General features: G+C 46.8%; 1 protein-coding gene across 1 annotated transcript in view; it reads right to left on the bottom strand.

Annotated features, from left to right (window-relative positions):
• NOL4L (nucleolar protein 4 like) overlaps positions 1-22415 on the bottom strand; it is a 65600-nt gene that overhangs the window by 8371 nt on the left and 34814 nt on the right. The window lies entirely within an intron of this gene.

Genomic DNA, 22415 nt, shown 5'->3' on the forward strand with positions numbered 1-22415 from the left:
CATTTACTGCGCTGCTCTTGACTGATGCCACTTGCCTACCTCCATTCATATTCCCTCCCCCAAATTCTCATGGAGGTGGATAGGCTCTGCAAAGCCACAACTATGCACCCATTCCTACACCCGTCTGACTGCAGGGACCCACCAATACTCAGACTTTGGGGGGTTGTGGACCACATGCCTTTATAAATGATCTAGATCCCACTAATCAGACTTGTGCTGTATGTGATGTAATGAGCAGTGTACCTCTGTGTCCTTTACATCACCAGGACTTTAGCCACTCGAAGTAACAAAGGTTTATATTGAATGATGTCAAGCAGAGATCTTGAAATTCTGAGGAACTGATATTAATGATGTGTAAAAGTGTAGATATTTGCTGGAACCAGAATATTCCTTTTCTTAAGTAGATGGTGCTGAAGAAATTAAGAATCCTCATGAGTAGTAAATTATTATTTTTTTTTTTTCCCCCCATCCCATTTAAAGTGAATCTGTCAGTAGGATCAACCCTCCTAAGCTGTCTACATGACACGTAGGTCATAGGAAGCTGAATAAAATGATACCTTGATATCTGCGATCCGAGGTCTTATTCCAGAGAAATCCACATTTTTCCTAATTAGAAAATGAGCAGTTAAGATCCATGGGAAGAACATAGAGGTTAATAAACTAGATGGAGGCCCGATGCGATCGCTTCGGGAGAGCGGTAATGTCACGATACTATTGTTACCTTGTGGCATCCTGTGATAATCTAATGACTTTTGCATCAGGGGACTCATGTACTTAACACCTACACTTATATGCATTGTTTTTGTCCTAGTGATGCTGTTGCTCTTCAAGAGTCTCATTTGCCCTTTGTTGTCTTCAACGTTGTGCCTTTGCTGTTTTCCTTTCACTGTCATTGGCGTACTTATTCTGAGGAGCCATGTTGGCGTTGATATTTGCTTTTCTCCTACGCCTCATTGGGGGACATAGGGCCATGGCTGTTATGCTGCTGCCACTAGGAGGACACTAAGTAAACACAGAAAGAATAGCTCCTCCCCTGCAGTATACACCCTCCTGCTGGCTCTCAGTGAACCAGTTCTTGCTTAGTGTCTGTAGGAGGCACTTGGGTCTGTTTCAGACCCCACCGTTTTTATTTCAATTTTTGATTTTTTGTTCTATTTTTTTCCTTTAACGGAGCGAATGGGGGGTGACTGATCCTTTCTAGGCTCCGATCTCCCCCGAACCAGCAACAGGCAAGTACGTGGAGCGTCCCTCCCGTATCCTTTCCTGCAACGTTGGATGCCAGCCCTGAGCTCATCTTGCGGGCGACGGTTCCTTCGCGTTCCGATCTCCCCCCCCCCCCCCCCCCTCCATAGCAGGCGACCACATGGAGTAGCCCTCCAGCTACCTCTCCAGGAGCCAGGTGCATAGCCGGACATATTATGAATGGCGTCCGTGCAGTCCCCCTCTGCATCACCACTGATATAGCGGATGACGCATGGCGGCAGAAGCTCTCCACCCCCTCCCTGACTATGGCGACGGTGGATTGAGCACCGGCCCACCGCATCTACCGTGAGTACACTGCGGGGGCCGAAGCGCTTGGGGGTCCTGGTCCCTGGGGTATGGGAGGTCCGCACCTTAAAGCCCGGGTCCGTGGGTGGTCTGCAGTGCAGCAATTCCTTCAGAGAGTGTGGCTTAAGAATGGCGCTAATAGCGGTCACGGCGTTGCAGGCCGCAACCGCAGGTTTAAAATTTAGCCCCTGGCTTTTCCCTTTCATACAGGCCGGAGTTTTGGCCACGCCCACCGGCAGTTACCGCCGCCCTCTCTTTCTCACTTCCTGATCTCGGCGGCCATCTTGGTACACCCACAGGGCTGATGCTGCAGCGCTGCTCCAGCCTTTTCAATCACAGCCTTCAGGATTAGTGATTCCTGTGCATAACTCCCGTGGCATCACACTGCGGACCTCCCCTGGGGACTCAAGACACAGGACCATGGGTAAGCCCCGGAAACATAGCTTAACCCTTCCCCTGCTAGTAAGCGCTTTCCTCCAGGCTTTACTGTGTCTCAACCAAAGCCTCACAAAAAGTCTGGGAAAACCCACACTATTTTTCGCTGCATGTACCTCTTGTAAGGTATCATTACCCCGGGTCACAATACTGCATTATGCACAGCTTGTGAACCGGTGACGGCTCAGGAACCACCTGTTGCTGATACTGAACCCAGTGAGCCTAGTCCCCCTGAGTGGGCTATCTCTCTTTCCCGGTCTATGGCATCCCTGGCAAAAGCGTTAGACTCGTTCCGAGACCCTTCCTCTAACCAGGGCACCAATACGGACGACGCTTCCGATGGTCAGAACCCCTCGTACTCCAGGGGTCGTACCTTGCCAAGGAGTTCTCACTCTTCCAGGAAAAGGACTCCTGCCATATCCCAAGACCATCACTGGTTTTCGGGTTCTGAGAGCTCCCATTTTTCGCTCCCCTTCATTGGGGCTAGTAGAGAACCTGTTTCAGAGGACGATTCTGACACGTCCCTAGATCAGGAATTTCATCACGATCAGGAGACTCTCGACTCTCTAATTGAGTCAGTGAATAAGGCTTTGAGACTTGAGGAGGAACCCTTATCTAAAAGGGATCAGAGTGTTCGCCACTCATCCCGAGTTTAAGCAAATTGTTGAATCTCACAGGATCCATCCAGATAAACGATTCACAGGGCAGAAGCCCATGGAGTCCAAATATCCCTTTGCCCAGGATCTAAGAAAAGATTGGTCACAATCCTCCCCTGTATATCCTCCGGTATCGCGCCTGGCTACGAAATCTGTTTTATCCTCCTCGGAGGGCGCCTCTATTAAAAATCCAACCGATCGTCAGATCGACAATATGGCGTGTTCAGCTTTTGAAGCCTCAGCAGCCGCACTCTTCCATCTTTTGCTGCTACGTGGGTGGCTAAGGCTATGACCCACTTGCCTGAGGTCTTGTCTTCAGCAGTACTAGATACCAATCTTCCCCCCCCCCCCCGAGATAGCAGACCTCGCTACTCGGATAGCGAGAGCTGGAGATTTTGTAGTCGCCGCGTCCCTGGATGCCGCTGACTGCGATTCTCAAGCAGCAGCAAACGCCATCACCATCCGGAGGTCCTTATGGCTCAGGGACTGGCTTGCGGATTCTACTTCCAAAAAGTCATTGACTTCTCTCCCATATCAGCGCAGTCGCCTTTTTGGCGAAAAGCTCGACCAGTTAATTTCTGACGCCACTGGAGGGAAGAGTAAATTTCTTCCACAACAGAGACCCTCTCGGCCTTTTCGGAACCTCCAACCAGTCTCGGTCCCGATTTTTTTTTCGTTACAACTCAAACTGGTCCTTTACTTCCACATCTCCCGGTTCCGGCTGGGCACAAGGTGGAGACAGAGGTTCACAGGCCTCTTTTAAGCCTTCCCCTTCATGGAGAGGCAGGCCAAGGCAGCCGGGATCCAGAGGTGCCAGAACGGGCAGACCTTCCACACAATGACTCCCTGTGGTATCCGGGGGACACCCTCAAAGTAGGTGGCCACCTGCTTTCCTTCAGTGCCGCGTGGCTCTCCGTCGTTCACGACGAGTGGGTCCGCGATCTAGTGTCCGCCGGATACAAGATAGATCTCTTATCTCGTCCTCCAAACCGTTTTTTCCTGTCTTTTCCTCCCAGGGCAAAAGCATCAGAGTTCTTCAAAGCTATAAGCGCTCTGAGAAAAGAGAAAAGACGGAGTTATTATTCCGGTCCCTCAAAGCGAAAGGTTTCAAGGTTTTTATTCGAACCTCTTCGTTGTTCCAAAGGAGGACGGTACAGTACGGCCCATACTGGACCTAAAACTGCTGAACAAGTTCATCAGGTGCGACGGTTCTGGATGGAATCGCTTCATTCTGTCATTTCCTCCATGGAAAAAGGCGAGTTCCCGGCGTCTATAGACATCCAGGACGCATACCTCTACATTCCTATTTTACCTTCTCACCAAAGGTTTCTTCGCTTCGCAGTCCAGGAAGATCACTTCCAATTCGTTGCTCTGCCCTTCGGCCTCGCCACCGCTCCCAGGGTATTCACCAAAGTCATGGCGGCTGCCGTGGCCATACTCCACACCTGAGGAGTGGTGGTGCTACCGTGTCTAGACGATATCGTCATCAAAGGCCCCTCTTTCCGCTCCTGCAAGGAAGCCGTGGCCATCACAATAGATACCCTTTCTCGCCTGGGTTGGAAGATAAACTTCAAAAAAATCTTCCCCAGTACCGGCTCAGCGAATTTCCTTTCTAGGAATGATACTCGACTCGTCCCGGGGGTTGGTTCTTCTTCCCCCGGAAAAGATCTCAGTCTTACAGCGGGAAGCTCAAAAGCTCTCTCAGCCTCTTTCTCACTCTCTGCGCTTCAGTATGAGAGTCCTCGGCTGGATGGTAGCAGCTATGGAGGAGGTTCCATTTGCCCAACTACACCTCCGTCCCCTACAGCATGCCCTCCTGGCTGTTTGGGACAAGAACCCGTTCTCCCTAGACCGTCGGTTCCTCCTTCCCCAGCGAGTCAGTCTCTCAGGTGGTGGACATTGAAATCCTCCCTTAATCAAGGGAAGTCTTCCACTACACTGGCTGGTTGTGACGACAGACGCCAGTCTTCTAGGCTGGGGAGCGGTGTTCCTTCACACTGCTCAAGGCCGCTGGTTCCCCCAGGAATCACGCCTTCCAATCAACATCTTGGAAATCCGGGCGATCAGACTGGCACTTCTCCAGTTCCATCCCTTCCTAGCAGGTCGCCCAATCAGGATTCAGTCCGACAATGCCACTGCAGTGGCATACATAAACCGCCAAGGGGGAACCCACAGCAGGGCGGCCATGACAGAGGTAGGCCACATCCTCCGATGGGCTGAGGAAAACCACTCAATGATCTCTGCGGTTCACATCCCGGGAGTGGACAATTGGGAGGCAGACTTCCTCAGTCGGCAATGCCTCGACTCCGGGGAGTGGTCTCTCCATCCGGAGATCTTCCACCAGATCTGCTGTCAATGGAGAACCCCAGACGTGGATCTGATGGCCTGACGGCTGAATTCCAAGGTTCCCGACTTCATGGCTCGGTCCCACGATCCGGCAGCCATCGGGGCAGACGCTCTTGTGCTCCCGTGGCACCATTTTCGGCTTCCGTACATATTTCCGCCGCTTCCTCTCCTGCCGGGAGTCATCAAGAAAATCAGAGCGGAGAGGGTACCGGTAATCCTGATTGCGCCAGATTGGCCGCGCCGGGCGTGGTACGCGGAACTAGTTCAACTAGTTGCCGACATTCCCTGGCGATTACCGAATAGCGCAGATCTGCTATCTCAAGGCCCCTTTTACCACCAGAACTGAGGCCCTGTGTTTGACGGCATGGCCGTTGAGTCCTGGGTCCTAACCCAGGCAGGTTTCTCTCCAGAAGTCATAGCTACCATGATCAGCGCTAGAAAGCCCTACGTCTATGCGTATCTATCCTCGACTTTCTTTTCATAGTGTAGCGACCGAGGACGTTCTCTACATTTTTCAATCCCTTCCATTCTAGAATTCTTACAAACGGGTTTGGACTTTGGTCACGCCCTTAGTTCTCTCAAGGAGCAAATCTCAGCCCTGTCTGTTTTCTTCCAACACAGGATTGCCAACAGATTACAGGTCAAGACGTTTATTCAGGGAGTCTCCCATCGGGCGCCCCCCCTATAGGATGCCGTTGGAACCATGGGATCTTAATCTGGTCCTCGGAGTTTTGCAACAGGCTCCTTTCGAACCTCTACAGGAGGTTTCCCTCTCTCTTCTTTCATAGAAAGTTGCTTTTCTAGTTGCGGTCACCTCTATTAGACGAGTCTCCGAGCTGGCGGCTCTGTCCTCTCAAGATCCATTCCTGAATTTTCATCAGGATAAGGTGGTTTTGAGGACATCCCCCTCTTTTCTACCGAAAGTCGTATCCTCTTTTCATCTCAATGAGAAGATTGTCTTACCATCACTCTGTCCGGCACCAGTCCATCGCATCAAGAAGGCCCTTCACACAATGGATTTAGTGAGAGCTCTTAGGAGATACATCTCGCAGACAGCGTCTTTCCGCAGGTCAGATGCCCTATTCGTGCTCCCGGAAGGACCGAGGAAAGGGGTTTCCCGCTTCCAAGGCGACAATAGCCAAATGGATCCGTTTGGCTATTCAAGAGTCCTACCGAGTCAGAGGTCTTTCTGTCCCAGCAGGGATTAAGGCTTACTCCACTCGATCAGTGGGTGCGTCTTGGGCCATCCGGCACCAAGCTTCGGCAGCACAAGTTTGTAAGGCTGCGACCTGGTCCAGCCTGCATACCTTTACAAAACATTACCATATTCACTCTCAGGCCTCGGCAGATGCGACCGGCGGCAGACGAATTTTGCAGGCAGCTGTGCTGCATCTGTAACTTGTGGGTACAAGCAGCAATTGCAGTTGTTTCCCACCCAGGGACTGCTTTAGGACGTCCCATGGTCCTGTGTCCCCCAATGAGGCGTAGGAGAAAAGATTTTTGTGTACTCACCGTAAAATCCTTTTCTCCGAGCCAATCATTGGGGGACACAGCACCCACCCTGTTAGCCTATTGGCTTTGTTTTTTTTAAGTTAACTTGACATAGTTCATCCTTGTTAAATATTAAGCTCCTACTGCTTTGTTACCGAACTGGTTCACTGAGAGCCAGCAGGAGGGTGTATACTGCAGGGGAGGAGCTATTCTTTCTGTGTTTACTTAGTGTCCTAGTGGCAGCAGCATAACACCCATGGTCCTGTGTCCCCCAATGATTGGCTCGGAGAAAAGGATTTTACGGTGAATACACAAAAATCTCCTTTTTAAAGGGTTTTCTCACGAACAAAAGTTCATTTATAAAAATTGTCGGTGTCTGACCATGTACCGAACATACCACAGCTCCGGGGCAGGGGAGGAAGCAAACGACAATACTGACATGACAGCAGGAGATCGCAAAGGATACATTTTGTGAGGTAAAATACTTTTTTAAAAACAGTCAGTGAAATATTTTACCTCACAAAATGAATCCACTGTGATCCCCTTCTGTAATGTTAGTATTGTCTTTTGCTTCTTCCCCTGCCCAGGAGATGTGGTATGCTCCGTACACGGTCAGACAATTTTTAAAATTAACTTTCGTTCATGGGAAAAGCCCTTTAACGTGACCGGCTTCCTCTGCCTGTAGACACGTTGCGCATCTGCCGCCAGGATCAGCCCAATGATTTGCATAATTCGCGCAGGTGCAGTAAATCAGACCGCCGCCATCTTTGTGCAGACAGCGGCGGTTACATTAAAACCGCATGCGCTCCTGTACAAAGATGGCGGCAGTTAGTGAATCATTCGGCTGATCCCAGCGGCGGCGTGTTCACAACGGTGTTCTGCTGGTGGTACCGCGCAAGAGGCTGTGTGAAAGTGTGTGTGTGAGTGGTGCAACGGTGTTCCACTGGTGGTACTGTGCAATAGGTTGGTACCAGCAGCAGTCGACATATTGAGACACCCATAACTTTACATATTGAGACACAGGAACATCATGGGGATCGCCCCTGGAAGCATTTCTGACTCCAAGGTCACAGCTGCGCAGTGAGTCATTTTCCTACGGCTGCCCGGCGGGGAGGGTGCCCCGGCGGTCTGGATTCCAGCGGAGGCCGGGATCCCAGCTGTGGGGAGGGGTCCTTGCGGCGGGGGGGGGTTCTTGTGGCGGGGGTGTCCCAGCAGCGGGGGGGTCTGGCCATGACCTGCTGGTGGTACTGCGCAAGGGCCTGGTACCACCAGCTGGTGCCATATTGGAATACCCATCACTTGGGTATTCCAATATGGCGGTCGGCGTACTTCCTGTGCGGCGCAGTGGATTGTGGGATTTGAGGACCTCCAGACGGAATCTGATGACAGACAATTTAAGGTAATTATATAAATAGATAAAAGGGGCATTACCAGTGTGACACATGTAATGACGGACAGTCTGCTATCCTGATCTACATGGCTCACAGTGGTAATTCCGCCTTTATATATAGGCCCTGGAGGCAGATTCTCGGGGTGATCTATGTCTGGCACATAGATCTTAACCGCTCATATACATAACAAAAACGTGGATTTCTCCGAGAACTAAAGTGAGATGCGCCAAAAAAATAAGATATTTGGTAAAAGTTGCATTTCATGGATCTGTCTAAAACATCTGGATAACTACTGTCTAGGAACCTTTTTAACCCCTTTATCCCATATGACATGCTATCCCGTCGAGGTGACCTGGGCCTTAATTCCCAGTGACGGGATAGTACGTCATATGTGATCGGCGGCGCTCTCGGGGGGAGCGCGGCCGGGTGTCAGCTGACTGACAGCTGACATCCGGCACTATGTGCCAGGAGCAGTCACGGACCGCTCCTGGCACATTAACCTCTGGAACACTGCGATCAAACATGATCGCAGCGGTACAGGGAAGCATCGCGCAGGGAGGGGGCTCCCTGCGGGCTTCCCTGAGACCCTCTGTAGAAGGCGATGTGCTCACCTTGTACCGAGCGTCTCCTCCCTGCAGGCCCCGGATCCAAAATGGCAGCGGGGCTACAGCCGGGTCCTGCAGGGAGGTGGCTTACCAGCGCCTGCTCAGAGCAAGCGCTGGTAAGCCTGCATGTGATCTGACACCGTGCTCTGCAAAGTGTCAGATCAGTGATCTGACCCTATAACATGATCCCAACGGGGCAATGTTATAAAGTAAAAAAAAAACAAAATATTCACGTGTAAAACAAAAAAAAAATTCATAATGAAAAAAAAATATTGTTCCCATAAATACATTTCTTTAAATAAAAAGTACACATTTAGTATCGCCACGACCATACCTATAAGACTGTGCCGCTAGTTAACCCCTTCAATGAACGCGGTAAAAAAAAGGCAAAAAGCAACACTTTATTACCATGCCGCCGAACAAAAAGTAGAATAACACGCGATCAAACAGACGGATATAAATAACCATGGTACCGCTGAAAACATCATCTTGTCCCACAAAAAATGAGCTGCCATACAGCATCATCAGCGAAAAAATAAAAAAGTTATAGACCTCAGAATAAAGCGATGCAAAATAATTTATTCTATAAAATAGTTTTTATCGTATAAAAGCGCTAAAACATAAAAAAAGATATAAATGAGGTATCGCTGTAATCGTACTGACCCGAAGAATAAAACTGCTTTATAAAGTTTACCAAGCGCGTAACTGTATAAGCGCCCCCCCCCCCCCCCAAAAAAAAAAAAAAGAATTCCATGAATAGCTGGTTTTTGGTCATTCTGCCTCACAAAAATCAGAATAAAAAGCAATGAAAAAAGTCACGTGTCCGAAAATGTTACCAATAAAAATGTCAACTCGTCCCGCAAAAAAAGCAAGACCTCACATGACTCTGTGGACCAAAATTTTGAAAAATTATAGCTCTCAAAATGTGGAGACGCAAAAACTATATTTTGCACTAAAAAGCGTCTTTTAGTCTGTGATGGCTGCCAATCATAAAAATCTGCTAAAAAACCCGCTATAAATAGTAAATCAAACCCCCGTTAGTTAAGGAAAAATAATAAAATTTAAAAAATGTATTTCCATTTTCTAATCTAATAATAACCGAACTCCTCATCTTTCCCCTATCTTGCATATCCCCCCTACCTGATCTATCTATAGTAAACGGCATCACGCTCTCTTCCGCAGCTGAAATCCGCTGTCTCTGGGTAACTCGATTCTGCCCTGTCCTTCAAACCGCATGTCCAAACTCTTGCCACCTCCAACTCAAAAATATTGCCATAATCCGTCCCTTCCTAACCCCACAATCTACTAAAACTGTTGTGCATGCTCTCTTCATCTCCCACCTCGATTACTGCAACACCCTCCTCTGTGGCCTCCCCGCTAACTCCCTGCACCACTCCAGTTTGTCCTCAACTCTGCTGCTCGGCTAATCCACCGCTCTCCTCGCTACTCCCCTGCTTCACCCCTCTGCAAATCCCTCCACTGGCCCCCAATTCCCCAACGAATCCAGTGCAAACTACTAACACTGATCTACAAAGCCATCCACAACCTGTCCCCTCCCTATATCTCTGAACTAATTTCCCACTATCTTCCCTCACGTAATCTTCGATCCTCCCAAGACTTCCTACTCTCCACACTTATTCGTTCCTCACACAACTGCCTCCAAGATTTCTCTCGAATATCCCCCATCCTCTGGAATTCCACGCCTCAACACGTCCGATTATCCACCACGCTCGGATCCTTCAGACGGAACCTGAAAACCCATCTCTTCAGGAAAGCCTACAGCCTGCAATAACCATTCTGCCGCCTCACCAACCGCCCGAGCTGCCACCTCGTCACCGACCACCTGAGCTACCGCCACGAGCAGCCGCCTCACCACCACCATTGCTGCAGCACACCAACTTCCTGTCTTTTCCCCCATTATCCTGAAGAATGTAAGTCCGCAAGGACAGGTTCCTCTCCCCTCTGTACCAGTCTGTCATTGTAAATTTGTTTACTGTTAATGATATCTATAACTCTGTATGTAACCCCTTTCTCATGTACAGCACCTTGGAATTAATGGTGCTATATAAATAATAATAATTTTCCCGTTAGGGTTTCAGTTAGAATTGGGGGTTTCCACTGTTTAGGCACATCAGGGGCTCTCCATGCGCGACATGGCGTCCGATCTCAATTCCAGCCAATTCTGTGTTGAAAAAGTAAAACAGTGCTCCTTCCCTTCCGAGCTCTCCCGTGTGCCCAAACGGGTTTACTCCAACATATGGGGTATCAGCATACTAAAGACAAATTGGACAACAACTTTTGGGGTCCAATTTCTCTGGTTACCCTTAGGAAAATAAAAATTTGGGGGGCTAAAAAAACATTTTTGTGTGAAAATTTTTTTATTTTCACGGCTTTGCGTTATAAACTAGTGAAACACTTGGGGGGGGGGGGGGTTCAAAGTTCTCACAACACATCTAGATAAGTTCCTTGGGGGGTCTAGTTTCCAATATGGGGTCACTTGGGGGTTTCTACTGTTTAGTTACATCAGGGGCTCTGCAAATGCAACGTGATGCCTGTAGACCATTCCATCTAAGTCTGCATTCCAAATGGCGCCCCTTCCCTTCCGAGCTCTGCCATGCGCCCAAACGGTGGTTCTCCCCCACATATGGGGTATCAGCGTACTCAGGACAAATTGAACAACAACTTTTGTGGTCCAATTTCTCCTGTTACCTTTGGGAAAATACAAAACTGGGGGCTAAAAAATAATTTTCATGGCTCTGCGTTATAAACTGTAGTGAAACACTTGGGGGTTCAAAGCGCTCACAGCACATCTAGATAAGTTCCTTTGGGGGTCTACTTTCCAAAATTGTCACTTTTGGCGGGTTTCAATGTTTAGGCACATCAGTGGCTCTCCAATCGCAACATGGCGTCCCATCTCAATTCCAGTCAATTTTGCATTGAAAAGTCAAACAGCGCTCCTTCCCTTCCGAGCTCTGCCATGCGCCCAAACAGTGGTTTACCCCCACATATGGGGTATCAGCGTACTCAGGACAAATTGCACAACAACTTTTGGGGTCCAATTTCTTCTCTTACCCTTGGGAAAATAAAAAATTGGGGGCAAAAAAATCATTTTTTATTTTTACAGCTCTGCCTTATAAACTTCTGTGAAGAACTTGGTGGGTCAAAGTGCTCACCACACATCTAGATAAGTTCCTTGGGGGATCTACTTTCCAGAATGGTGACACGTGTGGGGGGTTTCAATGTTTAGGCACATCAGTGGCTCTCCAAACGCAACATGGCGTCCCATCTCAATTCCTGTCAATTTTGCATTGAAAAATTCCTTCCCTTCTGAGGTCAGCCATGCGCCCAAACAGTGGTTTACCCCCCCATATGGGGTATCAGCATACTCAGGACAAATTGGACAACAACTTTTGAGGTCCATTTTCTCCTGTTACCCTTGGTAAAATAAAACAAATTGGAGCTGAAGTAAATTTTGTGTGAAAAAAAGTTAAATGTTCATTTTTATTTAAACATTCCAAAAATTCCTGTGAAACACCTGAAGGGTTAATAAACTTCTTGAATGTGGTTTTGAGCACCTTGATGGGTGCAGTTTTTAGAATGGTGTCACACTTGGTTATTTTCTATCATATAGACCCCTCAAAATGACTTCAAATGAGATGTGGTCCCTAAAAAAAAAATGGTGTTGTAAAAATGAGAAATTGCTGGTCAAATTTTAACCCTTATAACTCCCTAACAAAAAAAAATGTTGGTTCCAAAATTGTGCTGATGTAAAGTAGACATGTGGGAAACGTTACTTAAGTATTTTGTGTGACATATCTCTGTGATTTAACCCCTTAACGACCGCCGATACGCCTTTTAACGGCGGCAGTTAATAAAGTGAATAGCGTCCCCCAGAGTCAGATTTTCTCTGGGGTCTTGGTTACCGCTGGTAGCCGATACCCCAGAGAACATGATTCGGGGGGTTTTTACCGACCCCCGGGTTGCGATCGCTGGTAATTAACTGTTTACCGGCGGTCGCAAAAAAAAACAACGCGATTTCCCATTTAATTTCTCTGTCCTCCGATGTGATCGCACATCAGAGGACAGAGAAATGGGGTCCCCGATCACCCCCTGATACTCACCTGTCTCCCTTGTCTGTCGGCTGCCAGGGGTTGCCGAGACCCCAAAGAACATGATCGGGGTCGGTTTTTACCGACCCCTGTTTTGCGATCGCCGGTAATTAACTGTTTACCGGCAACCGCAAAAAAAAAAAAAGCGATGTGTAATTCTCTGTCCTCTGATGTGATCGCACATCAGAGGACAGAGAAATAGGGGGATTCGGGGACCCTGTTATACTTACCAGTGTCCCCGGGTCCTCCTGTGTCCTTTCCTGGCCGTCGGCTTCTTCCTCCGGTAAGAAAATGGCAGGCGCATGCACAGTGCGCCCGCCACGATCTGGCCGGCAGCTAGAGGAGTTGGGGCTAAATTTAGGGTTAGGGTTAAAGTTAGGGTTGGGGCTAAAGTTAGGGTTGGGGCTAAAGTTAGGGTTAGGGCTAAATTTAGAGTTGGGACTAAAGTTAGGGCTAGAGTTGGGATTAGGGTTAGGGTTTGGATTAGGGTTGGCATTAGGGTTACATTTGGGATTAAGGTTAGGTTTGGGATTAGAGTTAAGGGTGTATTGGGATTAGGGATAGGTTTAAGGTTAGGGTTGAGATTAGGATTAGGGGTGTGTTGGATTTAGGGTTTTGATTAGGGTTAGGGTTGGGATTAGGGTTGTTTTGGGGTTAGGGTTGGAGTTAGAATTGGGGGTTTTCCACTGTTTAGGTACATCAGGGGGTCTCTAAACGCCACAGCCAATTTTGCGCTCAAAAAGTCAAATGGTGCTCCCTCCCTTCTGAGCTCTGTTGTGCGCCCAAACAGTGGTTTACCAGCACATATGGGGCATAAGCGTACTCGGGATAAATTGGACAACAACTTTTGGGGTCCAATTTCTCCTGTTACCCTTGTGAAAATAAAAACTTGGGGGCTAAAAAAATCTTTTTTGTGGAAAAAAAAATATTTTTTATTTTCACGACTCTGCATTATAAACTTCTGTGAAGCACTTGGGCATTCAAAGTTCTCACCACACATCTAGATAAGTTCCTTGGGGGGTTTAGTTTCCAAAATGGGGTCACTTGTGGGGGGTTTCTACTGTTTAGGTACATCAGGGGCTCTGCAAACGCAACATAACACCTGCAGACCATTCTATCAAAGTCTGCATTCCAAAACTGAGCTCCTTCCCTTCCGAGTTCTGCTATGCGCCCAAACAGTGGTCCACCCCACACATGGGGTATCAGTGTACTCAGGACAAAATGGACAACTTTTGGGGTCCAATTTCTCTTGTTACCCTTGTGAAAATAACATTTGGGGGCTAAAAAATCTTTTGTGGAAATTTTTTTTTTTTTCTATTTTCACGACTCTGCATTATAAACTTTTGTAAAGCACTTGGGCATTCAAAGTTCTCACCACACATCTAGATAAGTTCCTTGGGGGGTCTAGTTTCCAAAATGGGGTGAAAGGGTGAATCAAACACCCCAAAACCCCGCCCCTATGGCTGAAAATTGTTCCCTCCAAATTCAGGTGACAGAGTCCCTTTAAGGGGTCTAGTTTCCAAAATGGTGTCACTTGTGGAGTGTTTCCACTGTTTAAGCACATCAGGGGCTCTCCAAACGTGACATGGCATCCGATCTCAATTCCAGCCAATTCTGCATTGAAAAAGTCAAACGGCGCTCCTTCCCTTCCAAGCTCTGCGGTGCGCCCAAACAGTGGTTTACCCCCACATATGGGGTATCAGCGTATTCAGGAGAAATTGCACAACAAAATGTATGGTTAAATTTCTGTCTTTACACTTGTGAAAATAAAAAAAAAATGGTTCTGAAGTAAAATGTTTGCAAAAAAGTTAAATGTTCATTTTTTCCTTCCACATTGTTTCAGTTCCTGTGAAGCACGTAAATGGTTATAAACTTCTTGAATGTGGTTTTGAGCACCTTGAGGGGTGCAGTTTTTAGAATGGTGTCACACTTGGTTATTTTCTATCATATAGACCCCTCAAAATGACTTCAAATGAGATGTGGTCCCTAAAAAAAAAATGGTGGTGTAAAAATGAGAAATTGCTGGTCAACTTTTAACCCTTATAACTCCCTAACAAAAAAAAATGTTGGTTCCAAAATTGTGCTGATGTAAAGTAGACATGTGGGAAATGTTATTTATTAACTATTTTTTGTGACACATCTCTCTGATTTAAGGGCATAAAAATACAAAGTTTGAAAATTGCAAAATTTTAAAAATTTTCTCCATATTTCTGTTTTTTTCATAAATAATTGCAAGTAATATCGAAGAAATGTTGCCCCTAACATGAAGTACAATATGTCACGAAAAAAAAATCTCAGAATCAGCAGGATCTGTTAAAGCGTTCCAGAGTTATAACCTCATAAACTGACAGTGGTCAGAATTGTAAAAATTGGCTCGGTCATTAAGTACCAAATTGGCTCTGTCACTAAGGGGTTAAGGGCATAAAAATTCAAAGTTGGAAAAGTGCGAAATTTTTAAAATTTTCGCCAAATTTCCATTTTTTGTTTTCACAAATAAACGCAAGTCTTAGAGAAATTTTTACCACTAACATCAAGTACAATATGTCACGAGAAAACAACGTCAGAATCATCAGGATCCGCTGTAGTGTTCCAGAGTTATAACCTCATAAAGGGACAGTGGTCAGAATTGTAAAAATTGGCCCGGTCATTAACGTGCAAACCACCCTTGGGGCTTAAGGGGTTAAAGAAAATTACTTTTTTTTTTAAGTGGCGCAAATACTAAAGCCACTTAAAATGAGCAAATTACTCCAGAAAACTAGAGAAAAAGCAATGATGAATCAGGGACAGAAAGTCACTGTAGGACTGGAGTAACACAAGACTGCCGATCCAGAGGTTCACAGGTCTCCATAGTTGTACAAAGTCGTGGTCAAAAGTTTTGAGACTGTCACAAACTTTGATTTTCATAAAGTTTTGCTACTTCATTGCTTTTAGATCTTTCAGATGTTTCCGTGGTTACTGAAGTCCAATTATCAGCATTTCAGAAGTTGTTGATCAAGTTTAGGGACAGGCTCAATATTTAGAGTTGTCACTTATGTTTTATGACTTTTTGCCATTCTCCCTTGTAGCTGGGTATCTGCTTCTGGGCCATATCTTGACTGATGGCCGCCCAATCTTCTCATCAGTGCTGGGAGTTTATTTTACTTGTATAGCACCATTAATTCCACAGCTCTTCACAGACATTATCTTCACGGTCCCCATTGGGTCTCACAACCTAGACCCATTATGACAATTTGCAGTGCACATATTTTAATTTGGTATGCCTGTGTAAACAGGCTCCTAATCGGACCCCGATGGGTAAAGATTTACCGATCGACGGTCATTGTCTGTCTGTGTAAACAGACCCCAAGTTATCACTTTTGCCTTGTCATGGTCTCCATCATGCTGGAATCAGGCTTTATGAAAATCAAAAGTTGTGTTTGTATCATAACTTTTCGCCATGACCATACACAACGTGGTTGATTTCCGCAGAGTTCTAGAAACTGATTACTACAAGTAATGTCAGCCTACCCTTTTACTACCTTAGGCTATGTTCACACGATCCTTTTTTTGATCCTTTTTTTTTCAGGTCCTTTTTCCATGCAGGGTACAGTCCAATGTTACTCTATGGAAAACAAAAACCGCTGTGCCCACTATCCTTTTTTTCTCAGGCAAATCCGCGAGGATTTGCCTGCAGAAAAAAAGAAGTACCATGTCACTTCTTTCTGCGGATTCAGCTCCTGTTTTCAACAGGCACCAATAGGAAAGTGCTGTTGAAAACCCGCAGAGGAATCTGCAGAAGAAACTGCAGGAAAATCAGCAGTGCAGTTTTGCACTGCGGGTTTTCCAAATCAGGACCTGAAAAAAAAAGGATCAAAAAAAGGATCGTGTGAACATGGCCATAGGCCTCCTTCACATGTCCTGGTGATTCCTGTACAGGAGGGAAAAAACAGTACTGGTGAGATCCATATGTGACATCCGTGTGATACGTACCAGCGCCTGTGAGGAAGCGGTACAGTTTACGCTGATCCCAGGACCCGGCATTTGAAGTCGGCTCTCATGATTGTCCAGGAGACAATGATGAGAGTTGTATTCAGCAGCAACTGTGCAAGGCTAAGTATACATTAGCGTATCTGTGAGCAGGGCATCATCTGCATGCGCAAACACATGGTTACGCTGCATTTTTTAAATCCACATCATCTTATGAATGATGCTAAAAAAAAGCGTGTACATGTGTTTGTATGCATTTTTGCATGCGTTTGTGTTGTTTCTGCGCATGCGCTTGAAATTTCCATGAATTTTGCAATGCGGCAAATGCTATTCCAGGAGAATTTCCTTGACAAAAGCCACACACAATGGGCATATCTCATTGGGATTCTGTATATAGACCCCTACACAGATGAAATCCTCATCTTTTGCTGCAAGATGGATCTTGGCATGGAGAGCTTCTATAGTAATCTGGATTTGGCATTGAAATACAGATTGAAATTGAAAGCCGGAGAAGACCCTACTGGCAACACCCCATCGTTGAAATCTGAGAGAGCCGTGGAGCCTACCACTCGTACACCAAGCTGCGTGAAAACCTGGAGAAGTTTTTTGACTACATGAGGATGTCGGAACAGAGCTTCGATGACTTGCTGCAAAGTGTCTGAGGATCCATCACCAGGCAGGACACACAACTACGTTGAGCAATTCCTGCTGAGGAACGTCTGTTGGTGATCCTGAGGTACGTATTTTGAAAAACAAACATGTCGTTTGTATTATTGTTAGAAAAGCCATGTACTTATTTTTTTTTTTTCTATTTTCTGTTCAGCTGATTCCTGGCTACCGGAGAGACCTTATCATCTCTACATTTTCAATTCCGGATTGGAGTGTCCACCCTTTCTGGGATTGTTGGAGACACCTGCCGTGCTTTGTGACGTTCTGCGTGAAGAATTCCTCCCACAATTGAACAGTGGCTGGAAAATGCTGCAAAATTCAAGGAAATTTGTAATTTTCCAAACTATGTGGGGGCTGTGGACGGCAAACACATTCGAATTATGAAACCTGCTGGAAGTGGATCCGAGTATTTCAATTACAAAAAATATTTTTCGATTGTTCTCATGGCGATTGCAGATGCTGAATGTCTATTTGTTGATGTTGGCTCATTTGGATGAGGAAACTACTCGCAGTCTTTCAAAAACTCTGACATGGGCCAACGTTTGTATGGTAATAATTTCAATTTTCCATCGCCACAACCTCTTCCGAACACTGAAGGACCGCCAATACCTTTTGTTGTGGTTGAGGATGAGGCGTTTCAAATGTGTGCCAACCTCATAAAACCATACTCGAGTCGGGACTTGAATCACACCAAAAGGATTTTCAACTACTGACTGACAAGGGCACAAAGAACTGTGGAGTGTGCCTTTTGTTTGCTGGCATCTAAATGGTGTATTTTGGGAACACCAATCAATCTAAAAACTGAGAAAATTAATGATGCAGTCAAAGCGTGTGTTGTTATGCACAATTACATCATGGCAAAAGAGCGACAACAATTAGAACTTGACAAAACTGTTGCTAGCACTTTGCAGGATTACCGTGATCACCCTCTGAGGACTACAGTGGAAGTTGCCCAGCTGAGGGATACGTTTGCTGCTTACTTTGTTTCGGATATTGGATGTGTGGCATGGCAAGACGATATGGTTTAATACAATTGTAAGTAAATGTACTTGTAATGTTTGCTGACTTTACTAATAAAACACCTCCAGTGAAACACCCGTTACTACATCACTCAACAATACACACGTGTTTTCACATAGAGACAAAGAAAACACAGGGATTGTGCAAACAAAATAAAAATGTTATTTACCAACAACAAACCACTGTTTATATTTCATTAACCAACAGTTGGGTTTATGTTCAGGGTCTGTCTGACGGTGAGATATTGTGGACCTTGGGGGTGTTGAGCTGTGATGATTGGGTGGTAGTCAGTGATAAAGGGGTTACAGGGGAAGGGGCAATAAATTGCAGGATTGGCTCATGGATGGGACTGGACACATTTGAGAGTAGACGACACATTAGGAGTAGAATCTTGGGAAGGGATAGACAAATTGGAAGGGAGAGACACAAAGGAAGGTAGTGACATATTTGACAACAGAGACACATTGGGAGGTGAGGGTGGAGGTGGTGGGTCTAATTTGGCTGACATTTTTTGCTCCGGGTCTTTGTTTTCCTGTGCTGAGCAGAATGGGAGTCTGTTTTTTTCTGCATTTCTTGCTTGGCTGAGTTGGAGTGGTGGCTTCTGTAGTAGTGGTGCTGGATGCTGCATGCTGGCGTGGTGCTGGACTGGGAAGCGTGGTGGATGCGGCTTGCTGGCGTGGTGCTGGCCATGGCAGCGTGGTGGATGCGGCATGCTGGCGTGGTGCTGGTCTGGGCAGCGTGGTGGATGCGGCATGCTGGCGTGGTGCTGGACTGGGCAGCGTGGTGGATGCTGCATGCTGGCGTGGTGCTGGACTGGGAAGCGCGGTGGATGCGGCATGCTGGCGTGGTGCTGGCCTGGGCAGCGTGGTGGATCCGGCATGGTGGGTGCTGCATGCAGCAGGGTGGAAAATGCACGCGGTGGGGGTGCTACACTCTGGAGCGTGGTGTAGCTATGAACTGGAGGAACAGCCGTAATGTCCAGCGCTGGTGGTGAAGGATAGTTCAGTGCTTGCGTCTTCGCTCACTGATGCTGTGTCAGGAAAGAAATGTTTGCCTGCTGGTAATATCGGGACTGCTGCTGCTGTAATGCCTGGCTGGAAGCAGCCTGGCAGGCCTGCATGACGTTCAGCTGAAGTTCAGGCGTAAGGTTTTCTGATACGCCTTGCTCTATTGCAGTAAAAAAATTGTTACGCCGGTCCCTGAAGGTCTGCTTCCAGGTGGTCAAGGCATCTGTGGACATCCTGGAAAAATGTTCACCTGAGTGAACCCACTGTCCAGTCTATCTCCAGTCACCTTCATCCCATCCTGGAAGATCGAGCATAAGTGAATAAACTCGGGCATACCTGACCTCTCCCAGGCCCTCTGCCGCTGACGAGAAGTCCCAACAAAAGCAGTGGGAGAGGAGAAAACCTGATGGACCGGCTGCCTGTTCCCCAGCCTGTGAAGCCTGCCTGGTTGCTACATCACTGGTGGATGATTGAGAGTGTTCTGTGGCTGGTCGATGAGGGGCCGCTCCAACTGAGGACGTTCCAGGTTCTGTGTGGAAAATAAATGAAAAACACTACTAAAAAAAAAAAAAAACATTTTAGAAAGCGCCAACATATCCTGCAGAACTGAACAATTCAGATGTTAGATAATTGAATACAACACAAAGAGATTCACGTTCGATGAGCAACTGCAGGCCTCAGGAAGCCAGCATGCGATGGTATTTGTATTTCGATATCTTTGGAGCAGCAGCACTTCGAACCTGAATCTCCTCTCTCATATTTTTATTGAAGCGATCCTTCATTGAACGGCAACAGAATTTTACTCTCTTCACAGTGAAGGGGGAAAATAAAAAGAAATTGTAAATCAATGCACCAACATTTAGCAGCGCTCAGGTCTTCACTCGAGGACATGTTGGAAGAAAAGGCTGCAAGAGAGACAGAGTACACACTGCATAACATGACAAACACAAAGAGACAGAGTACAGACTGCAGTGAAAGAGACGGACGGACATTATCATAGTTTCTATACTCACATCCAGAGTCTTTAGATGAAATCCAGAGTCTTGGTAGCACACCTAGAGTGTTGTGATCACTTCAAGATTCTTGAGAGTACTGGAATTACAGAGTCCACACCCCCTTTTTATATAGCTTGTTTTTTTGAGTGGCAGGAACCAGTTCCTGGACATGTTCAGTCTGAAGTAAGCATGCGCATCGAACACATCCATGTCTATATCCATGCGTAGCAATGTGTTCCCATAGACAGTAATGCGTTGATACGCTCTCATCCTCATGCGTATGCCTGCGCATATTTGACGCCCCAAAAAATGCAACATGTTACGTTCGCCGGACATCGCGAAACAACGCATCTGCATCCAAACTGATGCCAACGCATGTCCCTGCATACACAATGTTAAAGATAGGTACGCAAGACGCATGCGGACAGTATGCAGGCCTACGCTGCGCAAAAAAACGCTAATGTGAAACCGGCCTAACTCCTGTGTAAAATAAAAAAATGTATTAAAAAAAATGGCGTGGGCTCGCTCACACACAATCTTCATAACCAGCAGAGGGAAAGCCCACTCCTGGGAACTGATGTTAATAATATGGGAAAAGGCAATATCATGAGGTTTGCAGGCTATTAATAACCACTTACTGCTATTTGCTTAGCCTTTATTGGTGAATAGAAAAATATGACATGGGGTCCCCCTATAAATTCAAACCAGAAAAGGCTAAACAGACAGCTGTGGGTTGATATTAAAGGGCCACTGTCACCCCCCCCAGCCGTTATAAACTAAAAGAGCCACCTTGTGCAGCAGTAATGCTGCAGTCTAACAAGGTGGCTCTTTTAGTTTTTGATTCATTTATTACCTCAATAAAGCATTTTAAAAATTGGCCACACATACCAGATATTGTACCAGGAGGCGGTCCGAAGCATCCTGTATGAATCCCCCAACTGCCGTCACTCTTCTCTTCAGGGCCGATGGTACCCACCCCCTTCGCGTTGTTGCTTCTTAAATCCGGCGCCTGCGCTGTGCGTGCCTGCCTGGGGCCTGCGCAGTGTTCTTTGTCAGTCACATCTCAGATGCCGGGTGCCTGACTGCGCCTGTGCGGGCAGTGCGGCCGCCCTGTTACTGAATCCCCGCCCTGCACTGTGTTATTCATTATGCACAGTGCGGGGATTCAGTAACAGGGCGGCCGCACTGCCCGCACAGGCGCAGTCAGGCACCCGGCATCTGAGATGTGACTGACAAAGAACACTGCGCAGGCCCCAGGCAGGCACGCACAGCGCAGGCGCCGGATTTAAGAAGCAACAACGTGAAGGGGGCGGGTACCATCGGCCCTGAAGAGAAGAGTGACGGCAGTTGGAAGATTGATAGAGGACGATTCGGACCGCCTCCTGGTACAATATCTGGTATGTGTGGCCAATTTTTAAAACGCTTTATTGAGGTAATAAATGAATCAAAAACTAAAAGAGCCACCTTGTTAGACTGCAGCATTACTGCTGCACAAGGTGGCTCTTTTAGTTTATAACGGCTGGGGGGGGGGGGTGACAGTGGCCCTTTAATAGCCTGGGAAGAGTCATAGATATTGCCCCCTCCCAGGCTACCAACATCAGCCCTCAGCTGCCCCAGAAATGGTGCATCCATAAGATGTGCCAAATCTGGTTCTTAACCTCGCTCTTCTCACTTGCCTAGGTGCGGTGGCATGTTGGGTAATATTTGTGGGGCTCATGTCAGCCTTCTGTTGTCAGCTGACACCCCCATTACTAATCCCATAGTACGTTTTAAAATAAAGACTCAGCATGAATAAAATCCTTTATTTGAAATGAAAATCATCGTTTTACACATTTAAAAATAAAAGGTTATACTCCCCTTTTCACCTGTTCCATTGAAGCCTTTGTCCCCTTTAAACAAAAAAAAGGAAAATAAACCACCATAATACTCACCTCATGCCTAACCTGTAGAAGCCCTTGTCCTCTGTAACAAAAAAAAAGACAAAAAAAATATCCCTCACCTGTCTGAAGTGAAGGCAAGCCATACTGTCCCACGATGCAATCCATCTCTGCAATATCTGGTTTACAACCTGAACAGTAGCACGATGCGAGCGTCCAGGCTAAAAACCAGGATACAATGAGGTGCTGTGAGCGCAGCTTCAGTGATGAGCAGTGAAGTCATAGAGGTTACCGCAGTTC

Source organism: Ranitomeya variabilis, chromosome 4 (assembly GCF_051348905.1).
Source record: "Ranitomeya variabilis isolate aRanVar5 chromosome 4, aRanVar5.hap1, whole genome shotgun sequence".
Classification (NCBI taxonomy): Eukaryota; Metazoa; Chordata; class Amphibia; order Anura; family Dendrobatidae; genus Ranitomeya; species Ranitomeya variabilis.